This window comes from Chaetura pelagica, unplaced genomic scaffold, assembly GCF_000747805.2.
Source record: "Chaetura pelagica isolate M959 unplaced genomic scaffold, ChaPel_1.0 scaffold37, whole genome shotgun sequence".
In the NCBI taxonomy this organism is placed as follows: Eukaryota; Metazoa; Chordata; class Aves; order Apodiformes; family Apodidae; genus Chaetura; species Chaetura pelagica.
In genome coordinates, this window is record NW_009954567.1 from 2,898,064 (window position 1) to 2,908,145 (window position 10,082).

Below are 10,082 nucleotides of genomic sequence, written 5' to 3' on the forward strand. Positions count from 1 at the left end.
CTAAGTTCAGTGAAGTTTACTAATTTCAGCACACCTGGACTGGAGCTGATTCAATTCAGACCACTTGCCTCTGCACCTATTTTGTTTCTTTGTTAATGGAAGGCTTGTTACATAGAAGAGCTGCTCATAAACCTGAGGTTTCTATATAACAATTTAAGTGCCAGGCAAAAGCGACTGTACTAAAGTACAAAACATGCTTCTGAATGAGAGCCTGTAAAGACAGCAGAGTCAAGAACTCAAAAGCTAGGAAGAACAATAAAAACATGGTTACTCATGCACCATTAATTCACAATATCTTTTCTTCTGCATATCCATTAGGTTATGACCTAATTACAGAAGCTCATACTAAAAAGTGCATAGGATGCCCAAAGCACTATTTTTATTTCAAAGAGAGTGGATGAATAGGAGCAAGAACAACATACACTGTTGCTGATTAACATTAAATTGGGTTCTTCATCTTAATACCTTTCCCATTCTCCAGCAAATAATAAACATTTAGCATCTTAATAACATATTCAAAAAGAACATGTTATAGCATTCTGGTCACAGCACACTAATAAAAGCTTCAATTTCAGGAAAGGCTTCCATTTAACAAAGTTCTTATTTTCATTCTCTAATTGGAGAACATTTTTATGAGATGATGCTCCGTCTGGCAGTTTTGGGGTGGTTTATAATAATCTTTTACAAAAGATAAATAACAGTGGCTGTTACTGCAAGATGATCTTGCAACGCTGAAGGCAAATTTTAAAAACAAAAGAGGGTTTTAAAGAAAAGCAAGCATCAAAAAGCAGTGGCTATTCTTGTGGCTAATTTTGACTTATAGCCTTGCTGCTGAGAGAGACAAAGTATGTTTTTATCAGCTGCTCCAAAACCTCAGAATATTGTTCTTATTACATTGTGCTATTAATGTCTGAAAAACAACTTTAGCATATGAAGCAAAGGTGTAGTATATCTTTGAAAAGTTCAGAAAACAGACTGCCTGAATGAAAATGCAACATGCTTTCTCAGTTCCCAGTGTCATACTCAAGTCATTTAAGTATGTTCTGCTGCAGAAGATTCAGCTGCAGTCTTGACAATGCTATTACTGCTATTCATTTCTACTGTCTAACTGACTAAAATTACTTCAGAGCTAGCTCAAGTATGCAGAAGATGTTGTTCAAGCAGAGCAGCGCAGTTACATCAACAGCTGTTGAGTTTGCCAATTGAGACTGAACTTAGTATCAGGTAGTCAGACGATTAAAGACAGGACTGCCACTATTCTTGATCAGGATTGTAATCTGAATCATCAGCTTCACATACAATTAGAGTGCTACTCATGTTAGCATCAAATAAATCACAACTGACCATTCTAGCATTGTCATACATCACAGGAATAACATTTTACATTATGAACAAATAATTTGTTATTTGGATCTGGTATAGGGAACCACGTTGACTTCCCTCCACTTTCATTTTTTTAAGCAAGACAATGGAAAAAAAATGCTCTTTTATGGTAAGGTGAGAACACTTTGTATTCTCAAAGACTCTTTAGAAAGAATTGACAAAATATTTGCCTGTTCTTCCCACCTCCCTATCCCCTTTGTCTTGCCCTTCTCAAGTCATTAATGTTACACAGACACTACTTCAAGACATCATTGTGAATCTGAGGCATGTATCATTCAAATGACAGTTTCATGTGTTCCCTCTTGAAGTTTCACTGAACTACACAATCAACTCTGGAAATACAATATTTTTGTCTAATCAAATATATAAGCAGGTATTTTACTGTACCAACAAGGTTATAATTGAGACCATTTGTAACAATTTTACAAAACAACAAAAATTCCTATTACATAAAGAGAAGTTACACTGAGGTATTTAATCCCCACAGCTAGCTACAACACAATAATATCAGAGCGACTCTAATTTGCAGGAATATATTTTATAAAGCAAAATTCAAAAGGCTTTTATAATAACAGCTTTGTGTCTATCTTTTCTTTGAGCATGTGTTTTGAAAAATGTCACAAGGCTGACCTCTGCTGGGTCATCAATTACCAAACATCTAGACTAATACACAATACATTAAATAATTATCAAGGAGGAAAGGAAGGAATTTTTCATAGAATCCCAAAATAGTTTGCATAGATTTCAACATCAAAAGTACATATTATTCACACAGTCTCTTGCAACAAGAAAATTAATATATGGCAAGTCATTATAACAAACAAGAAACAATCCCACTGCTCATCCTCACCAGTATTCAAATACAAAATTAGCTACAGGACTCAGAACGACTGCTTTATATGAAATTAAATTTAGAAGTTAGCACTGTGTAATAGCTCTGAAATCACACAGCAAATCTTCAAGGCCAGATCCTCACATGAATAAGCACTCAGGTTAAACACGGAAACAAAAGATTTGCAAACGTGAATATATTACATTGTGCCTTTTATTCACTTTTGGAGTCAGTCTAGAAGTGCCAAGGTCAGTCCACCCTCTCTCTTCAGCAGGCAATCTCAAGAATCATTGCCAATAGCCTCTCTCTCAGCCATCACTAGTTTCAGAGAGCCCTGCAGTGATTTCATATCACAATTATAGGGAAAGTGTAAAAAATCTGCAGCAGGAAGTAGCTGTAGGCAGTCTGAAGTTAGTACTAGAAAAAGATACACTTCAGGCAGTTTTCAATGTTCGAGAGTTGTCTTTCCTAGATTGCAAATTATTAGTTCAGCTTCCCAAAACCCCAGCTTAAAAAAACAAAACAAAACAAACAAAAAAAAAGCCCCACAAAAACAACACTACTAAGATCATAAAGAAGAAATGACTGTATTAAATAATTCATACCAGGCAAGAGAGACATACCTTATCCTCCCTGACCAGAGTGCTGGGCAGAGCAGAGCTGATTTTTGTTGTCTCCAGAAGTAGCTGTGCCCTGGCAACTCAAAAGGCGACCTCTCTTTGCCTGTGTTCAGTGGGGTTTGGCTGAAGGCCAACAGAAACAAATGCTATTTTATTTTGTTGTCTCAAAAATGAAGAGAAGAATGACAAATTAACTGTTTCACATCACCTCCTGAATATCAACTCACTAAGTGAAGCTAACGACACATGATAACCCATATCATGCAAAGACTGAGGAGCCCTGAGATTTTGTTCAGACTTCCATGCATCCCAAGTCATTATGCTTCCCCTCTGCTCAGCCTGCCCTGAGCTCAATGACTTGAGTTTCAGTCTATATCCACCAGAAAGATCTTACTCTGAAGACACAGGGAGGAGTTAAAATTCATCACATTCCCATCATTCAGTACTCTCTACTTAAATAGCCCAAATCCAGCTTCATCTTCTATCCATTACTACTGTCGTCTCAACTGAAGTCTTTGCTACTTACCAAGGTAAGTATTTCTTTATGTGAATATAGTCCACAAGATAATCAAGTGACCTCCTCTGCTTGTTTCTCATAAACAGGGAAAACTGAATAATGCAAACTCAGTATAAGGAAATAATTCCAAATACTCACCTTACATCAGCCACAGTATTATAAAAAAATGCAAAACCTGCAATGTTTCCGTGTCAGTCAGTCAGTACTTAGTTTAGAGGTCACACAAGATGAGTCAGCTGATTTTATGTAACAACCTCCAATTTAGACCTTCAAGAACCATATTAGCTCTTTGCCTCAGCAGAATGTCAGGAAGCCCTGTTCACTGTGGGAGTAACCTTCTATGGAGCTGTAGTTTTCCAGAGCACAATCTTTGCTCCTCTTTTTGTTCTTTTTAAATGACCTACATATCTTGTTCTCACACATACAGCTTTGACGTGACCACTTTCAAATTAATTTTCAAGCTGCACTGTTGCCTCTATGGTTATTGAACAGCTTGAAAACACTATTGAGATCAGCTAAAGGTGCTAACAGTGATTGTTATTTTTATTTTCACATCCTAAAGCAAAACACTGGCTGATAGGAAAATCTAGTACTGATTTCCTAGAAAAACCCATAAAGACTATCTTCATCATTATTCCTTTGTGTCTACATTTAAGCAGTTCTTAATCACTTACTGACAGTATCTGGGAATGATTTTATCACATGTTACTAAATTAAATGCCATAAAGAGCCTATTGTATAACAATTTTCAGTGATATCCATGGCTCCATCAGAACTTCCAAGGAATCCATAAAAAACAAAAGTGCTAAGCCTATAGTAATTTTTCTGATATCTCCTATATAAATAGCCCATCTTCATTTAAAAATGTTCAACAGTCAAAAGTTGATAAGCTTTATAAAATAAACTTGTAATCCCCATCACTAACAAAAGTAAGCTTTCCATACAAGACAGTGTGGTGTCTATAAAGAATTAAAACAATGCAATGACTTAGCTTTATCTCTATTACTACGCTTTAGGTTTTCCTACTAAAATTCTGTACCAATTTTGCCTGGGTTCTACATCAGACCTGTTTACTCTTGGCTATTTAGATTATTCTCAATTATACTCTTGAATAACAGTGCATTTGGCACACTGGGTTAAGCATTTCCTCTGTCTTATTTAATTACCTTGGTAAAAATAAATGGGAGTTGGACATAAAAAATAGAAACTCATGAGGAGGGACTTCACCTATTTTAATATGTTTATACTTAGTAAAGTTGTCAACTCTTTTTACAGACAATAAAATGTAACACTTCTCAAACATGATTCATATAGAAAGAGGAGATAAACAATGTCCTGGGTACGTAACTATTCTATAATCCAGATTTTTGGGAAATATAAACAAACAAACAAACAAACAGAACTGACATCTAACACAGGAATAGATGTTGATATACAAATACCATACAGAAGGTACTTTAAAATAGAACTAACAGCTTGTACAAATTCTAATTCCATTTTACAGGCTTTGTTTTCCTGAAAAGCTTACCACCTCATACATTTGCTTCAAACCTAATGAACTGATGAAAAAGTAATGTCAATGCATTGCAGCTAGTATAAATTACACCAGCTGTTCCAAATTAATACAATTAATTCAAGTGCACTTATATACCTGCAGAATGGTATCTATGAGAAATTAGTTAATTGATTTAAAATCTAAGAAGTATGAGCTTACCTAAATGAAAAATAGGTAGAATCATAAGCTCTGAGGCAGGAGACTTAAAAAATCGTGATCAAGAGATAAAGGAACTCATTTGAGTTAGAATAGTCTCTGTGAAAGAAAGAGACTCTCCTACAGTATAGAACATATTTTTAGAAAAAAAGGGAAAAGCTCTGGCATATTGCAGTAATAACTTTAAAAATGGGGCTTGTAAACATACTACCTTCTTCACTTTAACTCCTGTTTCCACTTAGCAGAATGATAAGATCAGTTTGCCTGGATTTTGCCCAAACTTCCTCTAATTGAAGTTAAGTAACATTAGAAAACAGTTCCAGAAAATAACACCAGTCATCAGTCATTCTCCATAGTCATAAGTGTAAACAGCTGATATCTCAATCCTTGTAAATCAGATGAGTCAAACATACTTCAAACAAAATATGAGCAATGTAAAAATCTTTATATATTAGCAAGTAACAATAGAAGCTATTACTTAAAGAACATCAGAGGACTAAAGCAGAAACAGACATGTGAACAGAAAGGTTTTCCAGAGAACTAATCATTAATTTGTGAGCTAGAGAAAGCCATGTTCTGACACACAATAGTCATTAATATAGTCCTAGCAATTGGTGTGTAAGTTTATAAATGCAGTTATCAAATATAGAATCATAAGAAAAATATATTTAGTGGAAATATCTTACCCAAAATTGCCTCTTCATGCCCCCTTCTCAGCCTGAATGCCTGAGTCCCCCAGCTTTCACCAGTCTGTCTTTCTGTTCTAAACCTTTTTCTGCAGTAACTGCTAGGCAGTTACTTCTGGATGGGTAGAAGAAGGAAGGAAGGAAGGAAGGAAGGAAGGAAGGAAGGAAGGAAGGAAGGAAGGAAGGAAGGAAGGAAGGAAGGAAGGAAGGAAGGAAGAAAGAAAGAAAGGCAGAAAGAAAGAAAGAAAGAAAGAAAGAAAGAAAGAAAGAAAGAAAGAAAGAAAAAAAGAAAGAAAGAAAGAAAGAAAGAAAGAAAGAAAGAAAGAAAGAAAGAAAGAAAAAGAAAGAAAGAAAGAAAGAAAGAAAAAGAAAGAAAGAAAGAAAGAAAGAAAAAGAAAGAAAGAAAGAAAGAAAGAAAAAGAAAGAAAGAAAGAAAGAAAGAAAAAGAAAGAAAGAAAGAAAGAAAGAAAAAGAAAGAAAGAAAGAAAGAAAGAAAAAGAAAGAAAGAAAGAAAGAAAGAAAAAGAAAGAAAGAAAGAAAGAAAGAAAAAGAAAGAAAGAAAGAAAGAAAGAAAAAGAAAGAAAGAAAGAAAGAAAGAAAAAGAAAGAAAGAAAGAAAGAAAGAAAAAGAAAGAAAGAAAGAAAGAAAGAAAGAAAGAAAGAAAGAAAGGAAGGAAGGAAGGAAGGCAACGTTAAAGAGCAACGAAAGAGCAACGTTAAGCAAAGACCCACCCTTCCCTTCTCAGGAAAGGATGATAAATACTGATCATGCCTCTTCCAGGAAATTCTGGACCAAAGCCATCTCAGATGTATCACTAGAAACCAATAGGTCAGGAGATACGTTATACTCAAGGTGGCATGGTGGATGAGAGAAAAGAGATTAATCTGCTGGGTGCAAAGAATTTAGCATAGAAAAACAAACAAACAAAAAAACACAAAAAAACCCCAACAAATAAAAAATCCAAACAACAAACCACCCAAACCAGTAAGCAGAAGTTTCTACTCTAAGTTCTTATCCAAAAAGCCTAGTAGTTCCAAGTCAACTAATGGCATTGCACTGACTCCTTAGCACTGAAACTTCTACAGCATTGTTCAAATTCAGCAATAGCTCCTACTTACATACGAGGTTACAAGTGGATATTTCCAGTTCTCCTCTTAGATGACAAACATTGGTCTAAGCAGACTGAAGCAATCAGCTGAAACAACTTCTACCTTTATTAAGTATTCCACCTGATGTGCTTTAAAAAGTCAGCTAGTACTCCGTTTAGTGAGACTCCTCCGAAAACAGCCACCAGGTTAAGCAAAAGAATATTTGTCTTGTGGTCCTCACAGTTCAAGGGAAATAAACCCAGAAAGCCCAGGTTGTTCAGTCTGAGCAATATCAAGACACTGTAGGGCTTTAACAGAGAAGTAAAAGTTAAATTCCTGAGAAAGTTAATATCAAACCTGAAGTTTCTATTGACTGTAGATCAGGAATATAGAAACTGTTTTTCTTCTAACACACTTCAAGTCCACAACCTACTCTGAATTAGCTTTCAAATCTTTATTTTCTAACCTCCACCCAGAAAGGAATAGGCAAAGTTATTTTTGGGTTCATACTGTATTTGTTGTGTATGTTTGCAGTTGGTTTGGTTATGAGACAAGGAAGAGCTGTAAGCTGCAGCCATAGTCACATATTTTCTAATACTAAAATAAGCTTTCTCAAGTGACTCCCAAGATAGGGCAACAGTTAAAATTGATATTATTATCTCAGATACAGTTGCCTCCCTATAGTCCCTTCAAGGCTTTAGAGGACAATTTACAGTGGTATTTTTTGCAGTCTTGGGAACTGTGAGGAGACTTGCTTCATTTGTATTTAACAAGGAAACAATTATTTGAAACAAACACAATTGATTCATAGAAACTTATGACATCTTCAAATTATCCTCATAGAAACTAATTAGTAAACTCTAATTACAGTTTAAAATAGGCTCAGGAGGGGTACATTTTTTTAAAAAGTAGCAATGGAGAAAAAATACAACCTCATAGCAGATAGGTTATTGGGAGTGAGATCCTTTCCAATGGAGAACAAATTGGCTTCCAATTCCCCTCTGCAAATTAGGAGCCAATATAAGAGATCACTTATGGTGTGTTTCCACTTTTATGCAAGACTTGCTTTTAGCTAGCCTTATGCATTATTACACTTCATGGATCACTGCTTTAAACAAATTATTATATATAAGTACTCTGGTCATAGTCAAAGTTTGACTGCAGATGAGTATACAGAGTATTATGACACATGTAAAAGCTTATGTCACTCTTGAAGATCTAGTACAAAAGGTAAGCAGCCTCAGACTGCTTTTAGAATCATAGAATGGCCAAGGTTGGAAAGGACACTATAGATTACCAGATTCCAACCTCCCTGCTGTGAGCAGGGACACTTCACACTAGACCAGGCTGCACAAAGCCTCACCCAGCTTGGCCTAGAACACCTCCAGAGATGGGGCTTCCACAATCTCCCTCATGGTGAAGAATTTCTTTCTAATATTCAAGTTAAATGTCCTCTCTTTCAGTTTAAAGCCATTACTCCTTGTCCTGTCACTGCCCTCTCTGGTGAAAAGTCCCTCCTCTGTTTTCCTGTAGGCCCCTTCTGGTACTGGAAGGCCATGATGATGTCTCCCCAGAGCCTTCTCTTCTTCAGGCTGAATAGCCCCAACTCCCGCAGCCTGTTTGGTTTTTTCTGTCTTTGGAACCAAGGTGCTCCAGGCCTTTGATCATCTCGGTGGCCCTTCTCTGGACCCTCTCCAACAGGTCTATATCTTTCCTGTGCTGAGAATCCCAGACCTGTACACAGTATTCCAGGTGGGGTCTCACCAGAGAAGAGTAGAGTGGCAGAATCACCTCCCTGGCCCTGCTGGCCACACTTCTTTTGATGCAGACCAGGGTGTGTTTGGCTCTCTGGACTCCAGCACACACTGGTGGCTCATGTTGAGCTTCTCATCTACTATCACCCCCAAGTCCTTCTCCACAGGGCTGCTCTCCAGCCATTCTTCCCCAGCCTGCATTTGTGCCTGGGGTTGTGCCAACCCAGGTGCAGGATCTTGCACTTGGCCTTGTTGTGAACTTCATGAGGTTGGCACTGGCCCACCTCTCCAGCCTGTCAAGGTTCCTCTGGATGGCATTTCTTCTCTCTAGTGTGTCAACTTGTCATCTACTCCACACAGCTTGGTATTGTCAGAAAAACTGATGAGGATACTTTTCTGTAATCCTTCCAGGACACCTGCCCTAGCTTCCACCCCTGTATGCTTCCTTCTGATGTTTGAGTTTTTCTAGGAGCTGCTTACTCATCCATGCTGGCCTCTTGGAGCTTCTACTTGACTTCCTCTTGGCTAGGATGCTTTGCTCTTGGGCCTGGAGAAGGTGATCCTTAAATACCAGCAAATTGTCACAGGCTAACTACTCTCCAGGATGTTATCCCATGAAGAGGCTGAAATCTCCTGACGTCAAGGGCAGTGAGTTTTCTGAGACCCCTTCTTGCTGCCCTAAGGAGACTTTGGGCATCTATTACTCATGGGCATCACAGTGCAAGAGATTGGCATGGGATGAATGGAACCTCATGAGTTTAAAGCCCTCTTCACCAGCTGGGCTAGACAATGGCTGAAGATGTTCTTCCCATTTTCTGACAGGTGGATCCCACCAGCCACCAGCAGAGCAGGCTTGTCAGAGCTGGTTCCATGATCCAGATAGCAAGCCAGATTTAGTATTGATTTCAATATTTCCTTACCATTTGAAAAGTCTACCCTTTTGTAACAGTTTCACCTGAGTAAAAGACATTTATTTGTATGAGGTCCAAGTACAATCAACGCATGAAAATAGATTGTGGAAACTTGTAGCGTTTAGCATCACATTGCCCAAGAAACATTCCAATATATCAAAGAACAACCTTTTAATGTACACCTTAAAGCTTGTTGGCAGGTGAAGTTAGAAAAGTGAAAATACTGTCAATGTTAGGTTACAGGATAGTCACAATATTGCTTACCAAAATGTTAGATATAAAGCAGTTCAGAACTCAGCTGTCTTCTCCCTTATGTAGGCTAATCTGACGTTCACAAGGTATAAAAAAACTGTTCTTTAAATCTCTAGTGGAGAACATGAAATCACCACTCTAAGCAAATATTGGGAAATAGTAATGCTTTAATAGCTCAAAAGTGCTGCCAGAATTAAGTATGTTGTATGCATGTTCATTTTATAGGTATTATAGATTTCATAATCATTAAAGGCTTCAATGTTACTTCAATATTAGACTCACATTTCCAGAGGAAATTCAAGGCTTCAGATTTTTTGATGGAATACGT